This window comes from Zalophus californianus, chromosome 16 (assembly GCF_009762305.2).
Source record: "Zalophus californianus isolate mZalCal1 chromosome 16, mZalCal1.pri.v2, whole genome shotgun sequence".
Lineage (NCBI taxonomy): Eukaryota > Metazoa > Chordata > Mammalia > Carnivora > Otariidae > Zalophus > Zalophus californianus.
Window position 1 is genome coordinate 12,908,387 of NC_045610.1, and position 15,843 is coordinate 12,924,229.

Here is a 15,843-nt window from a genome sequence, read left to right on the forward strand (position 1 = left end):
TGCTCAGCAGGAAGTCTGCTTCTCCCTCTCCCTCTGCCTCTCCCCTTCCTCATGCGCGCGCTCGCTCTCTCTCTGTATCTGTGTGTCTCAAATGAATAAATTTAAAAAAATCTTAAAAAAAAAAAGTTGAAAATAGAGCTACCCTATGACCCAGCAATTGCACTACTGGGTATTTACCCCAAAGATACAAATGTGGTGATTTGGGCACCTGCAGCCCAATGTTTATAGCAGCAATGTTCGCAATAGCCAAACTATGGAAAGAGCCCAGATGTCCATCAACAGATGAATGGATAAAGAAGGTGTGATATGTGTATGTGTCTGTGTGTGTGTGTGTGTGTGTGTGTGTGTGTGTGTAGTAATGGAATACTACTCAACCATCAAAAAAAATGAAATCTTGCCATTTTCAATGACATAGATGGAACTAGAGGGTATTATGCTAAGTGAAATAAGTCAATCAGAGAAAGACAATCATTATATGACATCACTCATATGTGGAATTTAGAAACAAAACAGAGCAGCATAGGGGAAGGGAGGGAAAAATAAAACAAGATGAAATCAGGGAGGGAGACAAACCATGAGAGACTCTTAATCATAGGAACCAAACAGGGTTGGGGGAGGGGTGGGGTGGGGGGGATGGGTAACTGGGTGATGGGCATTAAGGAGAGCACATGATGTAATGAGCACTTGGTGTTATATAAGACTAATGAATCACTGACCTCTACCTTTGAAACTAATAATACATTATATGTTAATTAATTGAATTTAAATAAAAAAATAAAAAAATAAAAATCCTCTGAATGCAAAAAAAATGGATTCTAAGTAATGATATGCATAGTAAACTATTTAGAAGAAAGTATATGATGGTCAAAATTTATTTTTAAAAACATACCAAAATATACTGGCTTAATGAGTGGATAGATGATAAATATGTGATAAAGCAAGTATATCATTCAGGGTTCAACTAGAGAAGCATAACACATATGAGATATATACTAAGAGATTTATTGCAAATAATTGGCTTACACAATAGTGGGGGCTGGCTGGGCAAGCGTTAAGTCCAGACGGCAGGCTGCTGGGAAGAGTAGGCCAGAAATCATGAGTGTGGGCTAAGGCTTCTTTCGGGGAACCCTCAGCCCTGGTTTTAAGTCCTTTCAGTAAATTCAATCAGGTCCACCAAGACTATTCTAATTTATTACCAGATTATTCTAGGTTTAGTCACATCTACAAAATGCCTTCATGGCAACATCAAGACTAATGTTTGATTGAGTATCTAGGAATTGATTCTAACCAAGTAGACTCATGAGAAAGATCATCGCAAGAAAATATTTTTTATTGAACTCGTATTCCTGATTTTTTTAGCTGCTATTGAAACTTTGAACATATTTTTAAAATTTTTTTAAAGAAAAAGAAAAAGACCATCACAATCCACCGCTAATCCCTCTAAAATACACATAACTTGTATATGTGTTAGATATCTCTAGACGAAATATAAGTAACAGGTAACCATGATTTCCTCTGGGGAGGAAGAGAGACAGGACAGAGGCTTATTATGTGCCTATTTTAGAGTGTTTGAATTTCTACCATGGGCCTGTATTATTCTCTTCAAAAATAATTGTTAAATATATAAATACAGCCACCTATTGTCTGGGGGCACTCCGTCTCACACCTGCTGTGCTGTGTCTTCTCTGTGCTTTCAGAAACGGAAGCCCCAAAACTACATTTCCCAGGCTCCTTTGTCAGATGCAGCCCAGTTAGCTTCCACCACTAGGAAGCCAATGGGTGAGATTTGCAGATGTGAGGGAAGATGAAGCTTTTCTGCTGCCAACAACTCCTTTATCAACAGCAGTGTTAAGTACAGGCTCATTTATTACAGAGGTTGGCATAGCTCATCTATCAGTAACACCATCTTCCCACTTTTGCTCCTCCAGGCTTTTCAACCACTTTAACTGATGTCTCGCAATGACTAGAAAGGAACTGGGGAGGGCATTTGGGTGAATTTGGATACATCTGAGAACCTTGAACTCATACATAGCCCAAGCCTTCCTTGCTTGAAGACCATGTAATGACCTCATCTGAGGCAGTTGCTTTGTAAGGAGTTAGTGATCTTCTTCCAGGGACTCCCGCCACCCAGGTCTCCTCATTGCCTTCAGACCCTAACTAAAGTCAGATCCCAGTGTGCCCCAAGAAGACAAGTACTATGTTGTCTACACACCAAAAGAACTACAAGATGATGAAGGAATTACAAGATTTTACTAACTTGTCTGCCAAAATCTGGGGAAATTCATGGAAATGGATTTTAAGGGCACTAGATCAAGGAGAAGAGAGTATTTTGTTTGATTAGACAGAATTTAAGGATATGGATTCGCTTACTAGGGCTTCAGGATTTGAGGAGCTTGAGTAGCTGGAAGTGGCTTTAATGGATTGTTTGATTGGCCGACCAAAACCTGAAATCCTCTCAGCCTATATTCAGTGAAGCTAACCAGTTTCTCCATGGTGTGGGCCTGTGCATGGAGAATCACTGATATAAAGGACAGAATCCAGGCTGAGTGAGGCAGACATGGTGGAGGAAATTTCTCACATGTGATTCTCCTGAACTCCCTGTACCCTGACAGTGTGCAGACAATGCCCCTTGGTAATTGAGAAATGCTTTGGTGTGGGAGCCTTAGCATCTTTGAAAAGCTATGGGGCTTTTCGAATGTGGGCAGGACCTATAGAAGACTTAATTTTTGTGGCAGCTGTGAGATGCCTGTAAGTTTGGAAGGCTCTCTTATAGGATGCAGCACATACTTAGAGCCAATGATCAACATGTAGGGTTGTTTTTCTCCCATAGCCAGAACCCTGGGGCTGGATATCAGAGGTGGAAATGGAAGTGGCTCTTTTCATTCTCTCTTTTCTTTATTATGGTAAAATACACATAACATAAAATTTACCATCTTAACTATTTTTAAGTGTATACTCCAGTGACATTGTATATTCGCGTTGTTGTGCAACCATCACCACCATCCATCTCCAGAACTCTTTTCATCTTGTAAAACTGAAACTCTGTCCCCATTAAACAATAACTCCCATCCCCCATTCCCCCCAAATCCCTGGCAACCACCCTCCTACTATCCATCTTTGTGATTTTAACTACTATATGTACCTCCTATAAGCAGAACCATACAGTATTTTCCTTTCGTGACTGGCTTATAAACTTAGCATAATGTCCTTAAGGTTCACCCATATTGTAGCATGTGTCAGAATTTCCTCCTTTTGGGGTGCCTGGGTGGCTCAGCCATTAAGCATCTGCCTTCAGCTCAGGTCCTGAGCTCGGGTCCTGATCTCAGGGTCCTGGGATCAAGCCCCTCATCGGGCTCCCTGCTTGGCGGGAAGCCTGCTTCTCCCTCTCCCAGTCCCCCTGCTTGTGTTCCCTCTCTCTCTCTCTCTCTCTCTCTTTCTCTGTTAAATAAATAAACAAAATCTTTAAAAAAAAAAAAAAGAATTTCCTCCTTTTAAAGGCTGAATAATACTTCACTGTATGGATGTACCACCTTTTGTTTATTCATTCATTCGTGTGTGGACACCTGGGTTGCTTCTATGTTTTTAGCTATTGTGAATAATGCTGCTATATACAAATATCTCTTTCAGACCTTGCTTTCAATTCTTTTGAGTAAATGCCCAGGAGTGGAATTGCTGGATCATAGGGTAATTCTATTTTTCATTTTTTGAGGAACCATCATACTATTTTCCATAGTACCTGTACCATTTTGCATTTCCATCAACAGTGAACAAATGTTCCAATTTCTCCACATCTTTGCAAACATTATTTTTTTTATGGTAGCCATCCTAATGGATGTGAGATGACCTTTTATTCTTACACAAAGATTCACGTGCAAAACTTTTCATTTTTCATGACCATTACATTGGGCTCAACCTGGGCAGAGGTCTTAGCTTCTAATGGAGGAAAGTTTCCACAGGGGACACAGCAATTACTCCATTTAACTGGACGTTGAGATGTCTCCTTGCTATTTTTAGCTCTTCCATTGAACCAACAGGCAATTAAGGGAATTATTATGCTGGCGTGGATGATTGATCCTGATTACCAGATAGGGTTGCTGTTGCAAAATGTGGGCAGGGAAGGCTGTATCTGGATCCTAAGGGATTTCAGAGTGGGGTGGGGCTCTCTTTCAGAGGGGACCCAGGGCTTCCAGATCCAGTAGCAAAAGTCAAAGGAAGATTATAGCAACATACTATAAATGACAATACGGGGGCTCAGATCTTTCTGGAAGTACAGAACCCTAAGAGCTGAGATGCTGGTGGAGGGTAGAGTTAACAGGAAATACACTGTGAAGGAAGGAGTTATAAACACCAATATGGCATTTGACCAGTTAGAGTAAACAGTCTAGGAGATATGGATACTTCTGTTTTTGCTTGTATTTGTGTATATTAATCACTTTCTGTTTTTCTGTTGCGCTTTTCCCCAGCTGTTTTAGATAAGGGAAGTGGTGGTGATTAACCTCATAGCATTTAGGTACGGACGAAACAGTCCAGGACTGTGGCTGCAATAGAAATTAACACCACACAGAATTCTACACAATGACTGGTGGGATTCTGTGTCTCCTCTTTCAGGGAAGAGGATGAGAATGAGAAGGAGACTTATATATGTTAAGCAGAAGCCCTATGCTGTTATTGTTCTTTGGAAAGTTAAATAAAGATGCCCACTAAAAGCTGCTAAGCAATTTTCTTGATGAATCTCAGTGTTCACAGTTCTCACTGAAACATCTCATACTTCTTATCTTCTTCCCCTCATACTTCTTTCCTCTCTCCTGCCTCTCTCTCTCTCTCTCTCTCTCACTCTCTCTCTGAAAAGTCCACAGCGGGATCCACTGAGTCCTTCCAATAAGGGAAAGTCCTGTTTAAATTTAGAAAATCCTGAAATGTGAACATTTTACCAAATCCTGTTAGGACTTTCCCACCAGAATTAAACGTTAACAAAGTAATTCCAGATGTAATATTTTATATCATATTGAAATTAGTCATGCCCACCATATTCAAGCAGTAAACGTGTGATGTCTTTAAGAAGTTTTCTAGATGAGGCATGCCTGGGTGGCTCACTCTGTTAAGCATCTGCCTTTGGCTGAGGTCATGATCTTAAGGTCCTGGGATTGAGCCCCGCATCGGGCTCCCTGCTCAGTGGAGAGCCTGCTTCTCCCTCTCCCTCTGCCTGCCGCTCTGCCTATCTGTGCTCTCTCTATCTCTCTGTCAAATAAATAAATAAATAAATAAATAAATAAATAAATAAAATCTTAACCAAAAAAAAAAAAAGAAGTTTTCTAAATGAAACAAGAGTCAACTTCTGCCCCGAGCAGATTAAACGATCACAATTTCTTAGCAGAATTCAAACTCTTAAACTTCTCAAACTCATTGTTAAATGATAAATCCAAAGGAGTTGGACCTTCTACATCGTGCATGTGGGAAAAGAGAAAGGGGCTAATGATCCTCTTCAGATTTAATGGATAAATCTTAAAAGTATCTATTAGGAATACAGAGACATCAATCATAACACTATCGCCCTCAGCAGCAAACTATCAACTAAAATAACCATGTAGGAATGATGTCCTTTTTGCAGGTTTTGTTTGTTTGTTTGTTTTTATAGGACATGGCAACAATTTCTAAAGCTTCTTTGTTCAAATAACACTTGTAACAGAAAATTTATTCTAATCACAAAAACAAGTTGGTAACTGTTCTAAATGTTCACATCACTCTCCATTTTGCAGCAAATTGTGAACACTCTTAACTTACTATGTTATCAAATCAGGTTATTTTAAATTATTTATGATTACAATAGGTTGTTTGAATAATAAATTTTAAAGAGGTTATTTAAAATAGATTATTCTAAATGGTTTAAACTATTATTTTTAATAGTTTGAGATGCAGAACATTATCTCTAACTGTTACATCTTTCGTTCTTTCTGAGATTCCCTGTTAAGACTTGGAGTTTTTAAGGCCTGGCTCTGAAATGAGGCTACTCAGCATCATACACAAAGAACAGGCTGCAAAGTGCCTTTTTGCTGTCAGAAATGGGGAAAAGATTGATAACAGATTTTACTTAGTAACGGTGAAATGAAAATGAAGAGTGTATGGAATTTTTCTTCTCTCAAATGCATTAGCTTCCTATGAGAAAATATTCAAGATATTAATAATCTACACTTCTTGGAAAAGCCACTTTCCCATCTATACTTTTGTGTAATTGTCACAATGGCCTTGTGAAATAGGCATTAATTTCCATTTTCCCCTCAAGAGCCCTGAGGCTCAGAGGCAGAAACTCACACAGCTTCAGTCGCAAAGAGGATTGGAATCTTGGCTTTGCCAGGCTTTGATGATGGTGGTGACATCAAGAATAACAACAACTAATATTTATTGAATACTTATTATGTACAAGCACTGTTCTGTGATATAGTGTAGTCCTCATAAAAGTCCAATTAAGGAGTTACTGAGACTAATTCTATCCCACATAGATGTATCCATATCTTCAGTCCAGAAAATGTTTATACTTCAAAAAGTAAAAATGTTTACATTTCTAAAAACCTTGCATTCTGAGATAGGCCATGGACAGAGAAGCTTCCAGAAAGCCTTGAAGTACAAATGCCAATGGCTTGGCATCTTTAGATAAACCGTGCCTAGTTTTTTATTAATAAAAGACAGGAATTTCCAGTTTTCATCAACAAGAATACATTATCCAATCAGGACTGGCAATTTGTATATAATAATCTTTACTATTAGCACCATCTCTTTTCATCTGCTAGCCAGTTGTTCTGAAAGCCAGACTCCTTTGTACGTTTTACAAGAAAAGAAGAAACTTTCATTCAGTGCTCAAAACTAAGCATGAGACTTTTTCTTCAATATCTTCTTTACCATTACCGTATTACAGAAACTGGGACACAGAAAAGTTTGGTAACTTGCCTGAGGTTACCCAGCTAGGATAGGGAACCTGGCAGTCTGGTTCCTAAGCCCGCTTTGACTCTCCCTGCCACGTTCTGGCCACCAGTCAACTTTAAGTCCCTGCTTCGCTGAAAAAGTTGTTGGTTCCTCAAGATTTACTACCCCCTACTTTTTTCCGAGCTCTGCCCTAGCCACTGGGAATACAGAGGATGAAAAACACGGTCACTGCCCACGTGAGTTTAAAGTTTTAAATGGGGACATCAGACAATTAAACAATGATTACAGAGCTTGGCGGTGGGGGGGTGGGGTGGGATGCCCAGAGGTCTGTGGGGCTCCAGATGAAGGGCACCTCACTCAGACTTAGAGGTCAGAGAAAGCTTCCCAGAGGTGGAATACTGGAGCCAAGTCTTGAAGAACAAGAAGGAATATCCAGATGGGGAAAGAGAGGAAGGGAAGGAGTGTTCCATTAAAACTGCTCCAGTTATCGGGCGCCTGGGTGGCTCAGTTGGTTAAGCGGCTGCCTTCAGCTCAGGTCGTGATCCCAGGGTCCTGGGATCAAGTCCCGCATCAGGCTCCCTGCTCAGCGGAGAGCCTGCTTCTCCCTCTCCCTCTGCCTGCCTCTCTGCCTACTTGTGCTCTCTCTCTCTATCTCTGTCGAATAAATAAATAAAATCTTAAAAAAAAAACTGTTCCAGTTATCTATTGCTATATAACAAATCACTCCAAATCTTGGTGACTTAAAACAACAATAATCATTCCATTCTCTCATGGTTATGGGAGTTGATTGGTGTGGTTCTATGTCAGGATCTCAGATAGTTGCAGGAAGATGGCTTGGCGCTAGATTCATCTTGAGGGCTTCCTCAATGAAATGTCTGATGGTTGACCCTGGTTGTTGGCTAGAGCCTCAGTTGTGGCTGTTGAAAGCCCCTAGGTTGCATTAATATGGCCTGGGCTTCCTCAGCTGGATTCCAAGAGCATGCATCCCAAAGGAGCCAGAAGGAACTGATCTCACCTTGACTTGGAAGGGGCAGGGCCCCGTTTCTCCACAGTTATAAACCCTCACAGATTCAAGGAGAGAGGTTCTACCTCTCAATAGGAGGATCATCAAAGTCACCTCTCTTCCCACCACACAGATGTAATTCTAACACAAACAACCCTAGATCATAAAAAAGTGCAATGCAGCTCAGTAAACTACAGACTTCCCCAAAATAACTCCTTTTGTACATTTTGGATTTTTTTTTGGAGGGTTTTTTTTTGGGGGGGGGGTCCCTTTTTTGCCGGTGCTTTATGTATGTGCTGAAACTATGTGTTAGGTGCTCCAGCCCGGGGGAAGGGTGTTTCAGGCAGAAGGAGCAGTTATGAAAAGAGAAAAAGAAGTAAAAGAGCGTGGTTAAGTATACTTGAGTGAGTAGATACTGGAAGGTGAATGGGGAGACATCTTGTTGGAAGGTTGATAGGGGACAAAGGATGAACGGCCTTGAGCACCAACAACAATAGTATGCATTCTTTTGTTCTTAGTATTCTAGGCACTTTTCATATATTAACTCATTTAATTATTGCAACAACCCTGTGAAGTAGGTAATATGATTACTTCACTTTACAAACGAGGAAAACTGGTTAAACACTTTCTTCAGGTTCATATGGCAAGTGGGAGGCAGAGAGATGATTTAAGGCCAGGAAGTCTGGCCCTAGAACCTGTTCTTTAGCCACAATTATTATGTCACTAATCAAACGAGTTTGTAGTTCAGCCCAAAGATGATAGGGAGTGATTTATTAGGAAATGAAATTTGATTAAAATGTAAGTAGAGAATTCCCATTAAAACCTTCTGAGTTGATTTTGGATCCTATGGGAATATTGACGCAAGAATGAAGCGGTGTATCTTTCAAGAAGAAAACCACAGGCCCCAAATGGCATTGCTTAGGTTAAGGCCCCAAGTCAGTAAACCAAGACTTAATACCTAACCTAAATGCATTTTAAATCCCCCAGGAATGTAACCTTTAACCACTCAGCATGGGAGTTTCCTGGTTGCACCAGAAAGTTTGCTGATAGACCCCCTCCACTCCCTTGAGGAGGGTGGCCTTGCCTCAAACAATGAATTCTCCGCTAATGATTTCCTGTTTTCTGCTCCCTCTCTACCTATAAAAACCCTTTCTATTCTGTAGCCCTTTGGCATTCCCCTCTATCTGCTAGATGGGATGCTGCCTGATTCATGAATCAATAATAAAGCCAATTAGATCTTTAAAAGTTACTCAGTTGAATTTTTGTTATTTAGGACATCCTTCAAATTTTTTTGTGGTGTAATATACACACAGTTGTTATATATATAATAAAGTGCACTAATCTTAAGCGCACAACTCGAAGAATTTTTACATATGTATACACCTACCTAATTATTCCCAGATCAACGTGTAGACTAATTCCTGTACCAGAAGGTTTTCTCATGCCCCTTTCCCCATCACAATCCCCAGCCCCAGGGAGCCACTATTTTGGCCTCTGCCATCTCCATCGCCTGTTCCTAGACTTCATGAAATGGTACTCAAATTCGTGTCTTTGTTAAAGACCATTCATCACTATGTCTGTGATACTCATCCGCATTGCCCCTAGCTGCAGTTAATTCTTTTCCGTTAATTTGTTAACAGTGCATTTTATGATTACATCACAATTTGTCTGTTGATGAACGTTTGGGTTCGTTTCTGCGTTTTGGTGATTACGAATAAAGCAGCTGTGCACATTCTGGTACATTTCTCTCGGCAATACACCTACCAGTGGAATCCCTGGGTGACAGGGTGGGCTACACCTTCACTTACTCAATTCTGCTGACTTACCCGCAAGCCATCCCTGGCCCAACACCCCGACACAATGGGTTACTTTCTGAACGCGAGGACCCCTCAGCATCAGCACCTCGGGAAGCAGCGAGGTGGACACGGCGCTCAGCGCCCCCTGTCGGCACGCGGGACTTGTCGCGTCTCCGTTACTGACATCTCATTGGCCCGCTAGTCTGCAAAGCATGCTGGGAAATGTAGTCTTTTGTTGAAGACGGAGTGACCTGCTAAAAATCAGGGGACTTTTATGCCTATATCGATCGAGAGGATCAATATCTATTCCTGTTACAATGACAAAAAGGGATTTTATAGGAAGGAAAGAGCAGGGATTCAGGGAACAGAAATTAAAGGGGCAGCTTCACAGGACGGGAAGGCAGAAAATATCAGCCAATCTCTGTCCACCCTTTTTTTACTTTTCGGACTTGAAGTCGCTTCTCACAAAAGCCCTAGAGACAGAGCCTGATTGGTCCAGACGTGACACAAGCCCAATGCTTGATGAAGACCTCTTAATTGAAAGTCCTACCATTCTCTAGATTGATGGACAACTCACAAATGGGTGGACTGACCCACTCATGCACGCACGGTAGGAAAGGGAAGGAGACAGCAATTCCTTGCGAGTGGATCCAGGAGGAAAACACTACCCAAACCAAAGACTACCCAAATCAAAACCACCCATTTGTCTCCTCCAACGCGCTTCCTAAAGCTCTCGGAGACAATTTTAGAGTCGCTGATAACACGACCAGCTACAGAGCTGGCTAGTAGGAGGAGCTGCATCCCATGATGGGGTCAGAATTTGCATCTCTCCTCTTTTAATTTAAGGTGAAAAGCAAGTATCTCGTCGGAAACAAAATGTGACATGTGATTCTCCAACAATTACCAGGAGGACGGTATCCATTTCACACAGAGCCAGAAACTTAAAGAAGAGAAAGTCAGAATTTAAATGAATTCCAGGCAGCAAGCATTTTCTTATCCCTCAGTTAAAAGTCTTGCCACCATCTACATCTATCTGTCCGTGTTCAATAATACACTAGGTGACATTTGGACCCCATAGCACTTTACAACTCAAAATAATTCTAAGTATTATCCAGATTCACTTTATAGACAAGTACCCCTATAACTTCAAACACCGGTACCTAAATTACAAGGGGGAAATTAAGTATTCATAAGCACAAATTAAAGTAAGATGCTTTTTAAAAAAATTTAAATTCAGTTAAAGGTAAGATGCTTTAAAGTTTCATATCTTAAACTTCCCTCAACAAAAGATTAATAGGGGTGGGAGAAGGAGGGATAAATAAGCAGAGCACAGAGGATTTTTAGGGCAGTGAAAGTACTTTGTATGATATTATAATGATAGATATATGTCATTAGAGTTTTGTCCAAACCCAGAGAATGTACAACACCGAGAGTGAACCTTATTTTAAACTGTGGACTTGGGTGGTTAGGATGTGTTGATGTAGATTCATTCTTGGTTAAAAAAAAAAAAGTATCATACTGGTGAGTCATATTGGTAAAAGGGGAGCACGTGTATGCGTGGGGACGGGAGGTATGTGGTAAATCTCTGTACTTTCCTCTCAATGTTGTTATAAACCTAAACTGCTCTTTGAAAAATGGTCTTTTAAAAAAGGTTATTAATGCTTAATATATACCAGAAAGGGCTGAGATAGACAAATACAATTTCTGTCTTCGAGAATCTATCAGTTGAGGTAGAGGGAAGACCAAGGGTAGTTTGGATAATTAACACAACTATATGGGTAATTTGTCCCCCAAGTCTCCATGTGATTGGAGCTATGAGAATATGAAAAGGTTCTGTGAATGGGAAAATTTTTTCAACCTGGGGAAGGAGGCAGAGTTAGGGAAGGCTACATGGGGGAGGTGGCAAATAAGAAAACATCATGACATCATTAGCATTTATCTAGTGCATTCAGTGTCTGAAAAGAACATAGTTATGTGGAAACAAAGAAGATATAGATCTTGCCCTCTGGGAATTCACAGTCAAGGTCTCTGGCACAGTGTAGATTTTTTTTTCTGAGTTACTTAAATTTTATTCACATGGTTCAAAAACATGAACATAATACATGAATAGGGCTCAACAAATAGAAAGTATAATAAAAAGTCATTCATTGACATGGTTCCGTCATCCTTCCTGCCGCAGTGTCTGTGTTCCCCTCCTTGGGTTCCCTCTGAGCTTGGCTTCATATGCATCTGTGCGTTGATTGGGCTTTTGCTCAGTTAATATTCACTCTTCTCGCCTCCCTCCATTGTGGTAGAATTTACCTGCTGACGTCGGACTTGACATTCCTCTAACTAGAAGACAGAAGATGGGCAGAAGTGAAAGTGCACCCTTTCCAAGCTGAGGTTTTAGGAGATGTGGCAAGTTACCTCCAGAACTCTTGCATTCCTGCCACCTGCCAGGACAAGAGCTTGCATGTTCAGACTGGGCCCCAGGATGAGAGACATGGGGAGCACACCTGAACCTGTGTAGCAGCCCGAAGCAGTCAGACCCCCAGATCCGCGAGCAAGAAAATGTTGTTGTAAATCAGTTAGACTTTGGGAGGTTGGGGCATACTTATTAGGTGGTATTATTGCAGCAAAAATCTAGTTTCAGGGGCACCTGAGTGGCTCAGTTGGTTAAGCGACTGCTTTTGGCTCAGGTCATGATCCTGGAGTCCCGGGATCGAGTCCCACATGGGGCTCCCTGCTCGGCGGGGAATCTGCTTGTCCCTCTGACCCTTCCCCCTCTCATGCTTTCTCTCAAATAAATAAATAAATAAAAATCTTTTAAAAAAATCTAGTTTCATTTTGCCTTTAACTTTATATATAAGTCACTAAGATATATAGTGACTTCCCATATTGGAGCACAGATTTTCTTCTTTGAGCTTCATGATATTCCAGTGGAGAGCTGGGCCCCAATATATTTAACCAACTTCCACAAATGAGTTCTCGGCTTGGTCCACCCAAGATAGGGAAACGGAAAGGACTCTGTTTCAGAAAGGCTCCATCTCTACTTGCATCTGAATAAACCAAGGAAGCTACGTTCCCACTCCAAGGGGGGAAGCAAGAAAGTTAACCATTCTCTGAGTTTCATCCTCAGCCCCCATACACCTGATGACATCTAAGAAAAACCGGATCCCAAACATGTTCCAGTACATTAGCTCTGAACAAAACCTGGCCAACACTGGCATCAATACCCCCTGCCTTCAATGATTTATGAAATAACACCTATTGTTCACCTGTCACTCACCTTTGATTGGACCCTACCCTGGAGTCCTGAAGGAACATGTACCCTGGACCCCTTTCCCATATAAACCCCTAACTCCGAGTGATGATGAGACTCACTCTCCTTTCTTTTCAAGTCTCCTAAACACTCAGTCTACTACAATGTAACACTTAATGCTATTCAAGGAACTCTGCTTTCACTTCCTCCCAGCTTGCATTTAGTTTCTATCCTGGGCAAAGCCAAGGACCCTCCTGGCTGGTCCTGTGGGGCCCCCTCTGGGTCCTCAGACCCAGCCTGCCCACATTCCAATGTTTTGTTATCACAAATAAAGATGCACTGAATAGTCTTTTACATACGTCATTTTATATATGTGCAAAGGTATCTTTAGAATCTTGGAATTTCTGGGACACCCAGGTGGCTCAGTAGGTTAAGTGTCTGCCTTCGGCTCAGGTCATAATCCCCGGGTCCTGGGATCAAGCCCCACATCGGGCTCCCTGCTCAACGGGGAGTCGGCTTCTCCCTCTCCCTCTGCCTGCCGCTCCTCCTGCTTGTGCGTGTGCTCTCTCTCTCTGACATACAAATAAAAATAAACTCTTAAAAAAAAAAGAATCTTGGAATTTCTGGGATGGAGGGAACATGAAATTTGAAATACTGAAAGATATTGCTCAATTGCCCTACTTAGGAGTTTAGAAGAACAATGACATTGATCACCAAACTAAAACTGGATGGGATTAAGAGTACACTTTAGTTTTGGTATCACGTGTATCCCCATTCTCATCCTTTTTCTCAGAGGTCACCTGCTACATCTTCTCTTCTTCTTTCTATTCCCTTAGTTCACCAGATCCTTGGTATCAGTCAGGACAAGCTAGGTTATGCTGTATAAAAAATGACCCCTGTATTTCAGTGGCTTCTTGATCATGTACATGTCCATTGTGGGTCTGTGTTTTGTGCAAGTCTCAGCCTATTAACCAATTCTGCAGTTCCTGTAATGATCGCAAGATGCCCTTCAGCAATGACCATCAGGAAACCTTGAAAAAACAGAGGATCAGTCAGTTAAGTGTCTGCCTTCAGCTCAGGTCATGATCTGAGGGTCGAGTCCCGCATTGGACTCCCTGCTCAGTGGGGAGCCTGCTTCTCCCTCTGCCTGACGCTCCCCCTGCTTGTGCTCTCTCTGACAAATAAATAAATAAAAATCTTTAAAAAAAGAAAAGAAAAAAACAGAGGGTTATTACTTAAAAGACATCGAAAATATGCAACACTTGGAGCCACACAGCGAGGTTGGGGGTAGAGACAGAAGAGCAAGCATGGGCCATGAGTTCTACTTTTATTGGGGTCAAGGGATGGGGGCCTAGGCTTTCACAGGCTCACTCCTAATTGGTGAGTTGAAAACATAAGAGGGGGAATTTAAAGTGCAGGGAAGAGAAAATACAAGTGGCTCAAATAGTTATTGAAATCAGCCAAGATTTATAAATCAAAGGGCCCTGAATGGGAAGAAGGTAGCCTGGCTCTTTGTGTGGTCCTGTGGCAGGCAGTGTGTTTATTTGACTTTGAAGTGGATACCTTGGTGATCAAAACTTAAGTCAGGCACTTGTATTGAGAGAGAGAGAGAGAGAGAGAAGACAGCCACTGTCAAGGCTTACACTACAGTCTTCTAAGGTCCCATCTCTCACTTTCTTCATTCCAGGACCCAGACTATTGGAGAAGCCTCTATATGGGACATTGCTGATTTAAGGCAGAAAGAAAAGAGGCATGATAAACTGCACACTGATTTCCTCAGGTTTTGCTCAGAAGTGACACATGTCACTTCTGCCCACATTTCACTGGTTACGGAAATCTAAGGGCCACTCCTGAGTTCTATAGAGCAGAGATGTTTAATCTCTCTGCAGGGTGGGGTACCACATCGGAGTGAACAATAATTCAATCTACCACAGCCCTATTCTCTTTTTACCTCACAGTGTGGACCTGGGGCTCAGGCCCTTTCCTTCCCCTAAGGTGATCCCGTGGACTCTATGGTCTTTGCTCTGTCTCCAGGCCTGACAAAGTGACAAATCCAATGCTTGCTGGGCAGCTCTAGAGGGATCCCTTGCCAGAACCTCAACCCCAACACATCTAAAGTTAAGTTCATTTCATCCCCCACCCCCCAGCCAAACCTGCTTCTTCTATCATACCTACATCACCCTGGATCCTGCTCAAGTCATGTTTGCCTCTCCCTCATCCAGCCCACTGCCAAGTCACAGTTGAGGCTACACTTGCCGTGTCCCTGGATTTCAGCTTCTCCAACTCCATTTCTGCCCTCAGGACCCTAACTTTGAAATCCATTCCCTTCATTATTCCTGAACCACCTGGCACATGGTACGTATACAAGAAATATTCATTAAGGGGCGCTTGGGTGGCTCAGGCGCTAAGCGTCTGCCTTCGGCTCGGGTCATGATCCCAGGGTCCTGGGATCGAGCCCCGCATCGGGCTCCCTGCTCAGTGGGAAGCCTGCTTCTCCCTCTCCCACTCCCCCTGCTTGTGTTCCCTCTCTCGCTGTGTCTCTCTCTGTCAAATAAATAAATAAAATCTTAAAAAAAAAGAAATATTTATTAAATGATGAATTAACTTTCCATAATTCCTTAATGTGTTTTCTGTGAACTTGCATTAAGTTACGTGCTTAACCGTGAACAACGTTACTCCTGTTTCCTAACTGGGCTATGTGCCTCTACTGTCAACCCTCTTCCGGCATGTTTCAGAGAGAAGCTGTGGGGATCTTCCTGACGCACAAAACTGCTCAATTCCCTGCTACGAAGCCAGTCGTGTCTCCTCACTCCCAGCTGAACACAGGCCAGTCTGACCCTGTCTGCTCTCCAAAGTCTCATCTTCACCTGGCCTGCACAGTAGCC